Below are 18,156 nucleotides of genomic sequence, written 5' to 3' on the forward strand. Positions count from 1 at the left end.
CCCTAGGAATTGTAAGCCATAAGCTACCTCGATTCCAACAATAATAATTGCTTGCATCTATATAACTCCCACATGTGATTTTACCATGATTTCCTTATGAACCCATGACACCCTAGTGCTTTTAATCGATTGTTTACATCTCTATTTACTTGCCTTGTTATCCATTTATTTACATTTCCATTATAGTAGTGTAGTTTACAACTCAAACCAAATTGTGACACTTGCATAAATTGAGATAGATAGGCTAAGAACTAAAAACACACCGTCCCGTGGATCGGCCTCGACTTAACCACTTACTAGTTGTTTGTTGACAATATAAATGTGTTTGATTGAGTGAACAACGACTTGCTCACCATCATAAAGGAAGGAAGGATAACGTGAGCAATCCGCTAAACCAAGCTTGAATCTCATAAAAAGGTGTTTCTGAGGGTTTTAGAGAGAAGGGAGAGGATTTGAAGTAATAAGGAAGAAGGATGAAATAATTTAGGTTAAGGGAAATAAGATCCAACTTAGTTTTTATCGCGTGTACTGTTCAGCTGCACCTGGTCCACTCGGTCGACTGGAACTTACTCGGTCCACTAAATGCTCTACTCGGTCCATTGCAGTTTCACTAGGTCTAGTCTAGGTCCTACTTGGTCTACTGTATGACTATATTTTACTCCCGAGTAGTCTCTCATCAAGTCCGATGGTTTCTCTCACGCATCACGAGTTTTTTAATGGGTCCCACAATATCCGGGTATTACAGTAGCCCTCCATTGGCTATGTAAGTCATCTTTTCTTCGCCAGGTTATAACTCAATCTATCGCTCCAACATCAATTGGATGGCATTATACATTGACTTGTAAGAACCATGTACATTCAAATGAGATTCTAGATATACAAGGTCAATCTTGGAAAAGGTGCAAGCTTCTTTCCTAGCAATGATCATTTTGGAAATAAACCTATGCCAATATCATATTCCCGGGAAATGGACATAAAGAGATGAACATTCCTTGTATGCGGTAAATGTGCTACCGGTAAGAGCTTTCCAAATGGGTTTGACATGAAACTTGCGTGATTTCTTGAACAATTTTCTCAGAGGTTTAATTACATGCACCTTACCAAATTCCGACATGGTCATTTTTTTAGACACATTGTAACACCCCAATACTCCAAGTGCCTTACCAGGACCACTTAAGGCATGGAAGTTCTACCATCTCGGTTACCCGAGGCAATGTATATCAAATAGACAATAACGAAACATACTTTAATAAATGAGTTTAAAGTGATACAACTCCAAAATCCAAAACTGATAAAGTAAAATACAAATGTTCTCAAACTGTCAAACCAACTAAACAAGATATAAAAATGTTCGACACAGGGGAAGACTTCTAAGACTGCTCGTGATGACTCAACCCAGGTATCCCATGCGCATCAACTCATACCTGCTCAATAACTGCTCACCATCCCCGAATGGATCACCACAGTGTTTAAAACCATTAAACGGGGTCAGTACTGATTACACAAAACAAGCAGCTGCAACAAAACAACATTACAAACCAATCCAATCCACCAACTCCGTCACATCACCACACACCTGACTACACACTAAAGTGTGTAGTCCTGCCAGAATACTCATTGCAACAAGTATTCCACACCGCCAGTGGGGGACCGCAGCCGCTCCCACCTAAGCCCCGCTCATCACATCCGAGCGATAAACCCATGCTCCTTAATGTGCACATCCCTTCTATGGTGGGTTCCACAGAAGGCGAATCAAGGGCGTGAAGCCACTCCCGCCAGTGACTCCACTCAGCCGAGGACGCACCTCGCAAACCATAGACAATTATACAACAATCACATTATACTATCAACAATCACCAATTCCAAATCCAATGCCAATATGATATACAACAAAGACAACAACAACAAACAACCACCAACACATCATGTAATTAATACTGAGTAGGGAAACCCTACCTAGAATAGCAATCACACGAGACCGTCTAGCAGCTAATCAAACCTTCTCCTCTACGAATCCTCTTCCTATAACATGTATACATACAATTACTGCCAACACATCATAATACTCCCAAATCCCCCAAATCTACCCAATTAGGGTTTAAGCAAACTCAACGAAATACTATAAAAATTATACAAGAAGCTTACCCTTGACGCAACGATCACAACGGTATAACGAACGAGACAATCCGACGATCCTAGCCTTGGGATTTGCTAATAATGCGAGAGATGCAAACAACGTAACTTTTAATGTTGTCTTCAAAGGTTTTAGGATGATAAAAGTGTTTAGGGAACAATGACAAAAGCTTTTATATTAATCTCGCATTATTAACAAAACCCGGCTAAACAACCCCGTAAACTACACTTACTCGATCGAGTAAGTCACTTACTCGATCGAGTGCCCCTTACTCGATTGAGTGTCACTCTTACTCGATCGAGTACCCATCAGGTCAGCTACTGTTTTGCGTAAAAAGATAATTACTTGTCAGAGTAAGTCCCACTTGATAGAGTACCCATAGACCTAGAAAACCGTAGTATTATAGTCTTCCCTCCTAAAAAGAACTTCTCCCCGAAGTTCAACCCATAGACAAAAACAAAACACTGTGATTTACACGCCGACACAACAACATAACCAAAACTAAAAACAAAACTCCCAACCAACACTCAAACTGACTCCAAACAACTACTAATTGTACTAAAACCAACATAAAACACACAAAAACCTTATGATACCATCTCCTACCCCCCCCCCCCCCCCCCTAAATGAAACATGGTTACGTCCCCGTAACCACACATACCTGAACAAAAAGAGATGGATACCGCTCTCTCATAGCCTCCTCCGCCTCCCAAGTAGCTTCCTCAACCTCATGGTTAGACCAAAGAACCTTAAGCAACACTGTTTCCCCATGTCTAGTTTTCCGAACCTTACGATCAAGAATCTTTTTTGGCACCTCAAGATAAGAGAAGGTATCATCCAACTCGATGTTCTCTACATCTAACACATGTGAAGGGTCACTCACATACTTCCGTAAATGAGACACATGAAACACATTATGCACCATATCCAAAGCAGCTGGTAAATCTAACCGGTAAGCAACCTTACCCACACGATCCAAAATCTCATATGGTCTGATAAACTTCTGGCTCAGCTTCCCTTTCTTACCAAATCTAATGACCCCACACATAGGAGACACTTTCAAAAGAACCTTGTCCCCAACCTGAAACTCTATGTCACGACGATGTAAATATGCATAACTCTTTTGTCGATCCTGGGCCGCTTTCATCTTTGCCTGATCAGCTAAACCTGTTCTACAATCTCCTGTACCATCTGCGGTCCTAAAACCACTGTCTCAGCTCTATCATCCCAGCAAATCAGACTCCTGCACCTCCTCCCATACAAAGCCTCAAAAGGTGTCATGCTAATACTCGTGTGATAGCTGTTGTTATAAGAAAACTCAATCAGATCCAATCTCTCCTCCTAGCTACCACCAAAATCCATAACACAAGCTCGCAACATATCCTCTCTGTCTGGCCATCTGTCGCAGGATGAAATGCAATACTCATCTTTAAAGTAGTTCCCATCAACTCCCGCAACTCTTTCCAAAACCGCGATATGAACCTCGCATCTCTATCTGACACTATATCCTTAGGCACCTCGTGCAAACGAACCACATGCTTCCTATAAGCCAAAGCTAACTCTATCTTGGTCCAATTATCTTTCATCGGCACGAAGTGAGCTGACTTGGTCAAATAATCAACTATAACATATATCATGTTATTACCTTGTTGACTCTTCAGCAAACCCACTATAAAATCCATACAGATGGACTCCCATTTCCACTCAGGTACCTCAAGAGACTGAATCTTACCTTGTGGTCATCGCTGCTCTCCCTTAACCCTCTGACATGTCAAACAACGAGCCACAAACTCAGCTGTTTCCTTCTTCATCCTAGGCCACCAGAAAGTCTTCTTCAAATCTTAATATAACTTGTCACTGCTGGGATGTACCGAATATGGCGTGCAATGAGCCTCTGTCATGATCATCTTTCTCAATTCCTCATCATTGGGTACACACCACCTACCATCGAATCGCACACTGCCATCTGTATGAATAGAGAATCTAGACACTGTCCCTTTCTCCACTCCAGCTCTCCACTCCTCAATCTTAGGATCCAAGGCCTGTTTCCTGGGAATATCATCATAAAGGTCTGGCTCCACTGTCAGGTCCCCTCTAGCATCCCCTTTCTATATCATATGTATGCCCATGTTCCCCACCTCGTCTCTCAACTTCATCAAAGACAAAGCTGTGCAAAGAGAATGCACACTCTTCCTGCTCAGCGCATATGCAACCACGTTAGCCTTCCCTTCATGGTATATAATATCCATGTCATAATTCCCAATCAGATCTATCCACCTCCTCTGTCTCATGTTCAACTCTTTTTGAGTGAAGATGTACTTGAGACTCTTGTGATCTGAAAACACCTTAAAGGTCACCCCATAAAGATAGTGCCTCCAAATCTTGAGAGCAAACACAACTGCACCCAACTCCGGATCATGTGTCGGATATTTCTCCATATAAGGCTTCAATTGCCTAGAAGCATAGGCAATCACTTTCCCGTTCTGCATCAACACACATCCCACACCATTCTTTGAGGCATTTGTATATACCTCAAAGTTCTCACACCCTTTAGGTAATGCCAAGATTGGAGCTGTGGTCAAACGCTCTTTTAATGTTTGGAACGCCGTCTCACAACTTTCATCCCAACGAAACCTGTTCTCTTTCCTCATCAAAGTTGTCATAGGTCTGGCTATTTTGGAAAAGTCTTTCACAAACCGTCGATAGTACCCTGCCAAAATCAAGAAACTCTTAATCTCTGCCATATTCTTCTGTGCTTCCTACCGAGTAACTACCTCTATCTTTGCAGGATCCACAGCAACACCCTTCTTTGAAATCACATGCCCCAGAAAAGCAACTTCCTCTAGCCAAAACTCACACTTAGACAACTTTGCATACAGCTGATTGTCTCGCAAAGTCTACAACACCAACCTCAAATGCTGCTCATACTCCTCCTTAATCTTATAATAGACTAAAGACACGATTTATCAAATCCATAAACACTGCAGGTGCATTAGACAACCCAAACGGCATCACAACATACTCCTAGTGACTATACCTCGATGTAAAAGCTATCTTCGATATGTCCTCCTCCCGAATCTTCACCTAATGATAACCCGACCTCAAATCAATCTTAGAAAAGACTGCTGTTCCGTTCAACTGGCCAAACAAATCATCTATCTTTGGTAAATGATACTTGTTCTTCACGGTAACCCCGTTCAGCTATCTGTAATCAATGCATAGCCTCAAACTCCCATCTTTATTTTTCACAAACAAGACAGGTGCTCCCCACGGTCATACACTAGGTCTAATGTATCCCCTCTCAATCAAATCATCTACCTGTTTCTTCAAATCCTTAGGGCCCATGCGGTACGGGGCCTTAGATATTGGTCCCATCCCTGGTTTCAGCTCCACACTGAAATCTATCTCCTTCTTCGGTGGCAAACCTAGTACGGGGCCTTGACTCCAGAACCTGACCAGAATGCATTCATACATGTACTCGATCGAACTGACCCCACTCGATCGAGTGCCCAAAAACAGACTACTGCCCAGAAACGAAAAACAACCCACTCGATCGAGTCACACCTACTCGATCGAGTCACTCACCTACTCGATCGAGTCCCCCCTCCCCCCCCCCCTCCTCGATCGAGTCATGCTGACTCGTATACAACTCGTATGCGTATCTTAACAATACCAACCAACTAAGATTATATGCAAAACGACAAACGACAAACATACACACTTGTTATATATATTCATATCACAAAAACATCCTACTCCACATGTTTCTAACAATGCCACATTATAAAACATTCATCATACAATCTCGCTACTCAATCAACAACATATGTACTCATATCATCATCATCTTTCACCACACATCTCCTATCCTCTGCATGCATTCATCCACCAATTCACAATCTATATAAACATGCATCATACTTAGACAAACACATAACGTTCCCATGACACACCCCATTGTGACCGGTTCAAAGTTGTAGGGCAAGATCGCGACTCTAGGATGTCTCCCAAGTCTTTGCATTAGCTCCTAACAATTCCTACCCGGGTTCATTTTATTTTGACTCCCTATGTTCATTGGGTTCATTAGTTACAGGTTCCAAAATCGTTGCTCTAATACCACTTTCTAACACCCTCATACTCCAAGTGCCTTACCAGGACCACTTAGGGCATGGAAGTGCTACCATCTCGGTTACCCGAGGCAATGTATATCAAATAGATAATAATGAAACATAATTTAATAAATGAGTTTAAAGTGATACAACTCCAAAATCCGAAAGTGATAAAGTAAAATACAAATGTTCTCAACCTGTCAAACCAACTAAACAAGATATAAAAATGTTAGACACAGCGGAAGACTTCTAAGACTGCTCGTGATGACTCAACCCAGCTATCCCATGCGCATCAACTCATACCTGCTTAATAACTGCTCACCATCCCCGAATGGATCACCACAGTTTTTAAAACAATTAAACGGGGTCAGTACTGATTACACAAAACATGCAGCTGCAATAAAACAACATTACAAACCAATCCAATCCAACAACTCCATCACATCACCACACACTTGACTACACACTAAAGAGTGTAGTCCTGTCAGAATACTCATCGCAACAAGTATTCAACACCGCCAGTGGGGGCCCGCAACCGTTCCCACCTAAGCCCCGCTCATCCCATCCGAACGATAAACTCATGTTCCTTACTGTGCACATCCCTTCTATGGCGGGTTCTACAGAAGGCGAATCAAAGGCGTGAAGCCACTCCCGCAATTGACTCCACTCAGCCGATGATGCACCTCGCAAACCACAAATAATTATACAACAATCACATTATACTATTAACAATCACCAATTCCAAATCCAATGCCAATATGATATACAACAACAACAAACAACCACCAACACATCATGTAATCAATACTGAGTAGGGAAACCCTACCTGGAATAGCAATAACACGAGACCGTCTAGCAGCTAATCAGAACTTCTCATCTACGAATCCTCCTCATATAACATGTATACATACAATTACTACCAACACATCATAATACTCCCAAATTCCCAAAATCTACCCAATTAGGGTTTAACCAAACTAAACGAAATACTATAAAAATTATACAAGAAGCTTACCCTTGACACAACGATCACAACGGTATAACGAACGAGACAATCCGACGATCCTAGCCTTGGGATTTGCTAATAATGCGAGAGATGCAAACAACGTAACTTTTAATCTTCTCTTGAAAGGTTTTAGGATGATAAAAGTGTTTAGGAAACAATGACGGAAGCTTTTATGTTAATCTCACGTTATTAATAAAACCCTGCTAAACAACCCTGTAAACCACACTTACTTGATCGATTAAGTCACTTACTCGATCGAGTGCCCCTTACTCGATCGAGTGACACTCTTACTCGATCGAGTACCCATCAGGTCAACTACTATTTTGCGTAAAAAGATACATACTGAACAGAGTAAGTCCCACTCGATAGAGTACCCATAGACCTAGAAAACCGTAGTATTACACACATTCTCATGACAGAATTTATCATAATTCCCTATATTCAACTTTATAAGACTTCAAGGAGCTTATAAACTAAATGGTGAGGGAAGCGTATGTGTTTTCATATATATCAATGAAGGTCGACAAATCCATGAACTCAAAAAATTATCTCGTGTCTTCATGAATTATGAGTTGTCGTAGGGTATTATGACAAACGAATTTAGTAGCTATGACCTTTTTATTGAGTAGAGAAGTAAACACTTTCTTATGATATTCGTCAAGAAATGTTACCTCCGAATAGGCATCCAATTATTCAATTCCAAAATTGAAACCGCTTCTACTACTTCTTCAACAAGACTTACCTTTGTTGCTAGCACATTTTGTATATTTGACAAATTTTGAGTTCTACTTTTTACCTTTGTACTTGCCATAGATGAGCACTCCTTCAAATATTTGAACTTTCTTCCAATTCTTGATCAATTAAGAACCAATTATCCCTTCTTGTACTTGACAATCCTTTCTTGCTCCAAAATTCAAGCTTTAATCCAATATGGAATTTTTGACATACCCAGACCCTAGAATTGGGTGGGTTGATCAAATGTTGGGTTATTTTGATAAATTTGGGGCTAGAAATTAGTTAAGGGGTGTTTCTAATTTGGAGAAATTAGGTTTATGATGATCTGTTTGATGATTTTGAGTGGGTAAATGATGTTTTGAAACTTGGGTTTTGGGTGTTCTAAAGGGAGAATGGTGTTTGTGTTTAAGAAAGAAGAATAGAAATGGGAAAGGAAAGGAAGGATCCCGTGTTTTGAAGTCGTGGGAGAGGCTCATATCACCCGACTTACTATCTGTCTCGGGAGAGATGATGGGCAGGGATCAGCTTAAGCGGCCAAGTGGAGCTACTTGGCATCTGCCTTGCTCGACTTGGCTTCGAAGTCGCTCGACTTGGATTTCGTCCCGGGCGACTTGGCGGGCAGGATGATTCCTTTTGCTCCTCTTTGCCCTAGCTCTCACTACCTAGTCTCAACTCCTGCGGGGTTGTTTCTTAGCTCTTCCTTTTCCTTCTTTTTGATCCTTCTAGCACGGGGTTTGGCTTCCATAGAGGTGTTTAACCTTGGCAAATACATCCCCACACTTGATTTCTATCCTTTGAACATAATTAGAACAAAATTAGTAACCCTTTTTCGTTTGCTCTCATGCAAAAAGAGTTAAATGAATATACTATAATGAATGCAAAGAAATAAATTAAATGCAAAGTCAAGGATCAGAATATTTATAAATGGTAGTTTAGGGAGGACTCCACCAAACTCTTATCCTTTTTTAAGCGAGTCAAGGTGGTCGGTCAAGGACGTTGTTGATGTTGCTCAATGTCCTGAAGAAGTAATCAAAGGCTTGCTCACACTTAATGTAGAGGTCCCAAGTGGACTTAGGTTCTTTGTCGAATTCATTACTTTAGTGTGACACCCCGCGATAAAGCGGAAAGTAAACTACTGAATATATGCGAAAAATGTGAAGTTTTTAAAACTTTTATTTAGTAGATAGAGTTTAGCATGGGGGAGTCACTAACATTCGACAGAAGGAAAAGCGGAAATAAAAACAAGGGTCCATACAAATAAAACGGTCAAAAGTGGGGAAAATATATCCCTCGAATGACATAAAGAAATAGGTGAGTCTAAGCGGTGAATAAGAAATCTAAAAGTCCGGGGTACTCGCTAGCTCACACGTCAAACCCCATATAAGCATCTTCACAACCTGTCATTCATGTAAACATGAACGCCACAGTCAGTGGGGAGTAACTCAAGGTTCTCCGAGCCACAAAATGTCGAAATGCAAGTAACAAACACTTAATTAAACATATTAATCATGCATCATATATGAATAATAAAGAACAAGAGATATAATGAATAATCAAGATGAGATAGGCATATTACTTTCTTAATGGAATAGGCATGGTAGGTTAGAATGAATATGCAATCGAGGGTGTAGAACAACCAAGTCAACCAACACATATTGACCGACTCATCAAGTGTAAGACATATACCTAGTATGAACTCACAAGACAAACCATCTAGACTCCAACCTCTTGGTAGGACGACGATCATAATACGGTCCTAGTCTAAACCTGGATCCAGACTCTCAGGATGGACGTCACCCGATTCGACAAACGATATACCAATCGTATCCAAGACTCGAAACATGGCACACACTCGTAACCAAAGGTCGAGTAACCTCTAATCGGAAATATGGCACACACCCGTAACCAAAGGTCCGAAGAAAGGCGGAAGGATATCCTAATTCGGAAACATGGCACACACTCGTAACCAAAGGCCCGAAAGAGGAAAGATAACCCAATCCGGAAACATGGCACACACTTGTAACCAAAGGTCCGAAAGAGGTAAATAAGGAATGTCAAGTAGTCACACAATGTAAAACGTCACACTTGAGTCAAAATAAGAGTAAGAATGATCACACAAACATCATATGACACGGGACCGTTAATGTCACATTCATACTCATGGCTTGCATCTCACCATGAGTACGGATGGGAACATCAATCCCGACGATCATATCGCAACTAGAGGGCTTATAACTCACCCCTAGTATCCGATAGGACCAAGACTCTCACAACAGATAGTACAAGGCATTATTAAGAATGCGACCCTTCGTAAGTAACTATTTATAATAAATATCTCATACTTGTCTTATATTAATAATTATTCCATTTTATAATTTAACATGCCGGTTAAACAAAATAAATAAAATGTAACAAGTAGTAATGAACAATTTACGTTATGTGAAAATTTACGGAATGCAAACAAAGTTCAACACAAGAGGCAAGATGGGCCCAAACATTTAGTAATGATGAGCCCACAAACATTCAGAAATTTGGGTCCAAAAAAAGGAATGAAGAGGTGAGTCCAAAAGTTTTCATGGTTTGAGCCCAAGCATTGAATGTTGGTGAGTCCAACATCAGTAATCACAAAATAAGGAAACAGGAGGGCATGGCATCAAAATCTCGACAACACAAAGAATTACAAAAAAATGAGAAAAAGGAGGACATGGCATCAGTAAGCTCGGCACACATAGTAAGATAGTGAGGTGAGCAAGTGGAATCAGTACAGTTCGTTCATTCCCCCGACCCCTGTACCTGCACAATCAGCCCTAAGTTAATTTGTTTGAAGAAATCGACGGGAAGCGAGGAATGCACGGTTCTCGTACTCGAACTCCATTTGTGATCCAAAATCGAGTATACATGTGACGGCATTAGCATGAAGACACAAGCAAGAAAGCGTTTTCGAGGGGCCGTTTAGTCCGTCCCAAAACAGGGCTCGAGAACAGCAGAGTCACAGTTTTGGGCTGCACTTAGCAGCTCTACCATGGCACCGTTTTAAGACGGAAGAAGAATCTGTGTTGAGGACGGTATAATCATACAAAGGCGTAAACAAATCCATCATTTTAAGCATGAGTGAACTCAGAAAATCCAGCAGATACACAAACACAGTTCACACAGCAAGAAACAAGTCACACCCTATTTTCGAAACTCTAAACTGGGTAAACAAGAGAAAGGGGCACGCAGCAACACAACCACCATGGAAGTTTACCACATGTACTTCAAAGAACACTTCTATACACGAGAAATCATTCAAAGGTTTAAACTTTTACTATAACTACAGAAAAGTCGAGTAGAAAAGGCGAGTTTCCCGACGTTTGTCGAGTAACCTATCACCGTTACCTTAACTTTCTTCAATCTTCAAGGGAATGGTCTATTATGAACGAGTTGCCTTCTGGGTCCTCAAAGTCTTCACCTAAAAACCGTAATAACAGCCGAGTTAGCTTAAAAACGTCACATTTATGGGACGGGTCGAGACGGGAACTCCACAAGGCTAAGCCTTTCTTACCTTAAAACATGAAGGAAGAGATAAGGAGAAGAATGGTACAAGAATTATTGAGTTTGGTCGAAAATTGAGCGAGAAATCTAGGATTTTAGGACCGCCATTAATGGGTTTTTTGTGAGCTTGTTCTGGTTTGTCGTTCTTCAGCTGCGGGATTGTTTTTGGCAGGGGTTATATGCATTCACAGGGTATTTCTAAAAGAGTAGGGAGTGTTGGCAGGGTGGGATTGGTCAGAGAGTGTGAGGGAGAGTGAATCTATTATTATTATATTAGTTGGGTGCCAAAATTGAGGGGCGTGTTGTCGACCCGGGATAGGTCGAGAGTAGATAAGTTTAGCCTCACATGTTAGCATGTGAAGGTTCTTTGCTAGACGGAAATTCGTCTTAAATCTACTATAATTTAAGACGGAACTTTATTATTATTATCGCTATTATTATTACTATCCGACTAAAACCCGTATTTTTATATAAATTAAGCTTTAAATATTACTTTTATAAAAATCTTGTTTAAAAATAAATCTAATTAAATTAAATAATTCAAAAATATAAAATAACGTAATTAAATGGTTAAATAAATTTTAAATGTCAAAAGGAGAAATTCGCAGGTGTTACAATCACCCCATCTTTTAAAAAGTTTCGTCCTCGAAACTTGAAAGTAGAAATGAAAGGTTATAAAAATAAAAATAAAAATAATACTGAACTTTTAAAATTGGTAACCAAAATATTAAAAGGTTACAAATAGGAAGAAATAAAAATTCTTTCAAAGTTTCAAATAAAATTTTCGACAGAACCAGATTCTCATCAAAGGAACGAAAGTGTTCTCGTTACGTATTCAAGAACATCACATTCCAAATCAAAGATAAGGTAGAAAGGCAAATCATTTGTGTAAATCGAAAATTAAAATTGTAACACCCCCATACTCCAAGTGCCTTACCAGGACCACTCAGGTATAAAGATGTTACCATCTCGGTTACCCGAGGCATGATAATCATAAGACAATGAAGAAAAATACTTTATTAAACAAGTTAAGTGATTACATAACAAAACCAACTGTAAGCAAAATACAACTGCTCTCAAACTATAAACCAACAGAAAGGAACTGTCCTAACAAACACAGCGGAAGACTAAAGACTCTGATATGTGATGACTCCATCCCCGCCTAGATCCCACGCGTATCCAAGATATACCACAAGCAACCGCTCACCACCCCGAATGGATCACCACAGTTTTTAAAACAATTAAACGGGGTCAGTACTAATCACACAATTTATATACATATCAACAATCCGATAAACCGACAGCTCACACCGTCACACATACAATCACACCAATCCCAACAATCTCAATCACCTACTGTCCACTGGACCAGCCCTGCCAGTGGGGGACCGCAGCCGTACCCACCAAATCCCCGCTCCACATAGTGAGCGATAACCTTGTCCATTAATGTGCACATCCCTTCTGTGGCGGGTTCCACAGAAGGCGAAACTAGGGCGTGAAGCCACTCCCGCAAGTGACCCCACTCGGCCCCGAGGCCACGCCGCGAACCATCAACAACGATTACAACCACAATCACAATACAATTACTATATCAAACAACTAAACACAATACATCAACCAATATCCCATTATGGGACTAATACTGAGTAGGAAATCCTACCTGGTAAGCACACAATCAGACGGTCTCTACTGCTGAGTCACAAAGCTTCCTCTATGAACCCTCCTCCTATCATACAACATATAGAGGCTACCAAATCACATACTACACATACACCCCCAAATCTCTAAATTAGGGTTTAACCAAATCAAAGGAAAGACAATAAAAAGGGTACATAGATCTTACCATCGACGCAAGGAACTCAACGGTATAACCAACGACGCGAACTGACCTTCCAAACTCCGGGGATTGCTAATTATGCGATTAGAATGAAGAACTTGCTTGCTTTCTCTCTTAAACAGTAATTTAGGTTTTGCAAAAGTGATTTAGAACAATGACGACAAAGCTTATATACCTTAATCGCATAATTAACAAAACCCGATAAAACTCCCCCGTAAAAACCAGGCTACTCGATCGAGTAGCTAAGGTACTCGATCGAGTGCCCCCTTACTCGATCGAGTACCCACGTTACTCGATCGAGTACCCAACAGGTCAGAAACTATTTTAAAACGCAACTCACCCTTACTCGACAGAGTAAGGCCTACTCGATAGAGTACCCAAAGATTTATAAATACGGAGTATTACAGTCTTCCCTCCTTAAAAAGAACTTCGTCCCCGAAGTTCAACCCATACATAAAAACAACCATACTGACTCGACCAAGACACCACAACTTAGCTAAGGACTCAAGAACTCGACCGAACATAGAACATGAACTCTTAACACCCACTCCACCAACTATGTTTACTTCCACAACATGACTCACTATGTCGTATCTACCACATATATATCTCTCACGACACCAACTCCATACATAACCAACTACCCTCCTCTAATGCTGCTAGCTCCATAATATCATCAACTATCAAATCCAATACCAAGACACTCATAGACATCAAACGGAATGTTACATTCTACCACCCTTAAAAAGGAACTTCGTCCTCGAAGTTTTCTCACACTCGTAACCTCATCATCCAACTGTCAACACTAGTGAAATATTCTCACACTCCTAAACATCACGCTACTACAAGCACGGTCATGACCTTTAATAAAATCACCCACAACACGAATCGATCTTATATTCTACATCAAGACTCAACTTCCGAATATATTATCATATGTACAACCATCAAAATCTGTTTTATCGCATCCTACTCCTCTTAAGACAAATGTTACGTCCTCGTAACTCACTAATACCCAAACCATAACTATATCTCATTACCCTCTGTACCACCACATATCAAAGATAACCGTCTATAAACCAAACACTCACCATTCTTATATCCAAGGCTCCCATACATAAAGATTTCTCATTTCTCAACTCATTCGGCATAGCACCTAACCTATACCATAAACTCGTAGCAAATCACCATACCCACTCTTCATTATTACTGCCAAACAACATACCTCTCTATGTAAGGCACTTATCTCCCAGAAGCGTAACTCACGATCCGTACTCGTTACGTACACGCACACTAGATCCTCAAGTTCTTTCTTTCATTAACGTAAAACTCATACACAACTTAACATGACACTAATTCCCCAAACACCCTACACTCACTGTCTCAACAAAAGATTATGAACTATCTGCCGCTTTCAGATCATTACAACACATGTTCCACGAATCATTTTCCATTACCATGTCTACCGATGTCTCATCTGAAAACAAGATCAAAATTATCAGAACAACCTCTCACAATCAGTGTCCCATCAATGTAATATCACTATAACATGACAACAACGAAAACATATACAACTCTATTTCATATCATATTCTACCTCATTCCCAACTTAACCTGGTAAAGAAAACATCAATCAACAGATAACCGTCTATCTCGCACAAATCGAAACTCGCAGGAGCAAAGATCAAACAAAACAACAATCTATGTATAATGGTATGTACTTTTGAAACTCGAATCATAATCATCCCGCCTACTCCACCACAACCGGTGACGGCATCACAACACCGCCACCAACAGCCACACCGTAGTGCGAAAATACCCACATCACAAAGACTATGTACCGTGCCCGGATCACCACCCGAGGCACCACAACCACACCGATAGACATCACAATTGCATACAATTCCCATAAATACCGACTCAAAGATAACTTCTCAGACAAGAAAAAAAACTTACTCAAATCGACTTTATTAAATCACCACGCAACATATTATATGGATAAACAGATAAGCATCTCATGAACATCATTTCTACCATTTCACGGAATACACATGTGTTATCAATACACATAAAATTATAACTAGCCATGTCAAATCAATCAGATTATTACCTTTTTGGATATCATTCAATTAAATTACCGTGTCCAACATATATATTACCGAACATTCATAAAACAACTTTATAATTATCACACCATACCACTTCTTGTGAGGTCAGAACCTCACACTAACATTTACACATAACATAAACCCGTAATCACAACCAACTAGTCAATCCTGACCACGTAAGTTACCACTCGATAAAGGTTACCTGTCGCCCGAGTTTAACTCATATGCCCCTCACAACATATTCCCCCATTCGCACAACCATCACATCCTGCCAAATATAACCATACCTTTACTATTCAACTATTAGCATCCGCCTCATCTAACCACATCTTATACCCTCTCTTAATCATACACAACAATCAGGTCCCTACCAAATCAACCTCTTTAGAATTGCTACCTTTCTAATATACCATCACTCTTAACCACTAGTGACAACACCACAATGCCACCACTGCTCGTATATCAACCTCTTACACTCATATCAACATAACATGGTTTTTCTCCTATTTTTGGTTAAAATTCCAAATAACGAACATCAAACCCATCCACAAAATTATCTCAACATTATTCCCAATACCATCTTATTTGTATTGTCATCCAACTCTCCACCAAATATCTCGTATCGTGCCAATACTCCACCAACTTCTTACTCCCTTAATTCCTCGAAACTCATTATCAATCATGTTGTCCTGAAACTCCTATATAACCTTTAGCTAACATCCTCGTGATACTATCACACATTTCGATGATTCCTTACCTTTATATCACATAACTCCAGGGAACATTTTCCTCACTTACTTTTATCCTTCTTTCCTCTTTACACTCAATAATACCAATTAATAGTCCAACTCCTTATTCCTTCTAGCTAACTCTTTAGAAATCCAGTTACCCCTTCATTGCTCCAAAACTCAAATTCCATTATTTTCTACCGACATTATCTCACTCTTTCTTACCATGGATCTTCTCTTATTATGCTATCACTAACACTTGCCATTAATCTATCCATAGAATCAACGTTTAATGTTCAAACCATTGCATCTCCCTTTTTACATCTCTAGAAATCAGAATTCATTTAATACCGTTAATTACCCAAGGAAATCACACAGTAGTTTCATCTTTTAATAAACCAATCCTCCCAAACTCACTCACTGTCTACAAATACACCTCGTGACATGTCTCCACAAAGTTCACTATATATTACTCTTCTCAACCCCTTTAAACGAACTTTCACTACATATATCCATAACCCACACGACTCCTAACCATTTCCCTCCATAATTCTTTACACATCTCAAGCTGCCACTATTCACATCCTTACTTTCAATCTTTTATTCTCACGTTCATTATACTCACATCATCCCTTGCCCATATTCACTTACTTTTACATTACTCAACACACAATCATATCACTCATCCCGTCTCGCAAAACGTGCGCCATGCCTCAATAAAGTATAGCAATCCTCCTTTTCTTTTTCCACCGTCTATCATAATCACATATAACTCATGTCCTCCCCACCGAACTCATACTCATCATAAGTGCCACTCTTTACATCATAAGATTGGGTAACTTACGCTTCAGGACCAACACATACGTAAAACAGTGCATAAAGAAGTAATACAACACCTTTGAATTAAACATAATATGCAACGAATGTCAAAAGATAAACATATGACCCGAAACACGCATATGACCTGCACAGACCCAACTCGATCGAGTACGTAACCTACTCGATCGAAAGTTGAGGCTACTCGATCGAGTGCCCAACATGCTCGATCGAGTGCCCCGACCTTAACCCAAACAGACCTTCGATCTCGATTTACTCGACCGAGTAGCCCGGCTACTCGATCGAGTGACCCCATACTCGATCGAGTGCCCGAGGTACTTGATCGAGTGCCCAAAAACACGATTCTGGTCAAAATAACGACAATTACTCACTCGATCGAATCAAACCCACTCGATCGAGTCATGCAGACTCGTGAATACTACCCGCATGTTATCTCACATACCCCAACGTACTATGCATTCATTATTATTTCAACATTATGATTACAACTACGCATTCAAATCTGCGCGACTCCTCATACAATCAACAAAATAATCTACTTCGTGTTATCAAGTGTCAAGTTATAAACAACCATCATGCTTTTCATCCAATTCGTTATACAAAACACATATCATTGAACCTCTATTCTTCATGTTACTACTTACCAAAAGCCAAACATTACCATCTATCATGCTCATATAACATTCAACTTTCAATCATGTATTACCCGCATGTTTTAAACTTTCATAACTTTTTATAACACAACAACATTACAAATCCACTTCATCACATAAACACTTCCATAATCAAGAAATTCATATCCTTATGAAATTGCCACTTCATCTTTTCCAATCAATTCATCTAGTTCAATCATATACTTCATCTAACAAGCGCATATGATACGATAGTAGACAATTATACGAACTTAATATATAGCTTGACGCAAACAAAACTACGAAAACAAATCTTATCACACCCCCTAACCACATGTTATTAGGATTGCCTCACTATAAACCATTCGTCCTGCAACATCATTATTCATCACGCATCATCATATACGAACTACTTTCTTTTTCTACCATATCATTCATCATTCTCATATACTTTTCCAACGATTCCAACCAACATGTAAACCAACTATCATGCAAC

The sequence above is a fragment of the Silene latifolia genome, chromosome Y (assembly GCF_048544455.1).
Source record: "Silene latifolia isolate original U9 population chromosome Y, ASM4854445v1, whole genome shotgun sequence".
Classification (NCBI taxonomy): Eukaryota; Viridiplantae; Streptophyta; class Magnoliopsida; order Caryophyllales; family Caryophyllaceae; genus Silene; species Silene latifolia.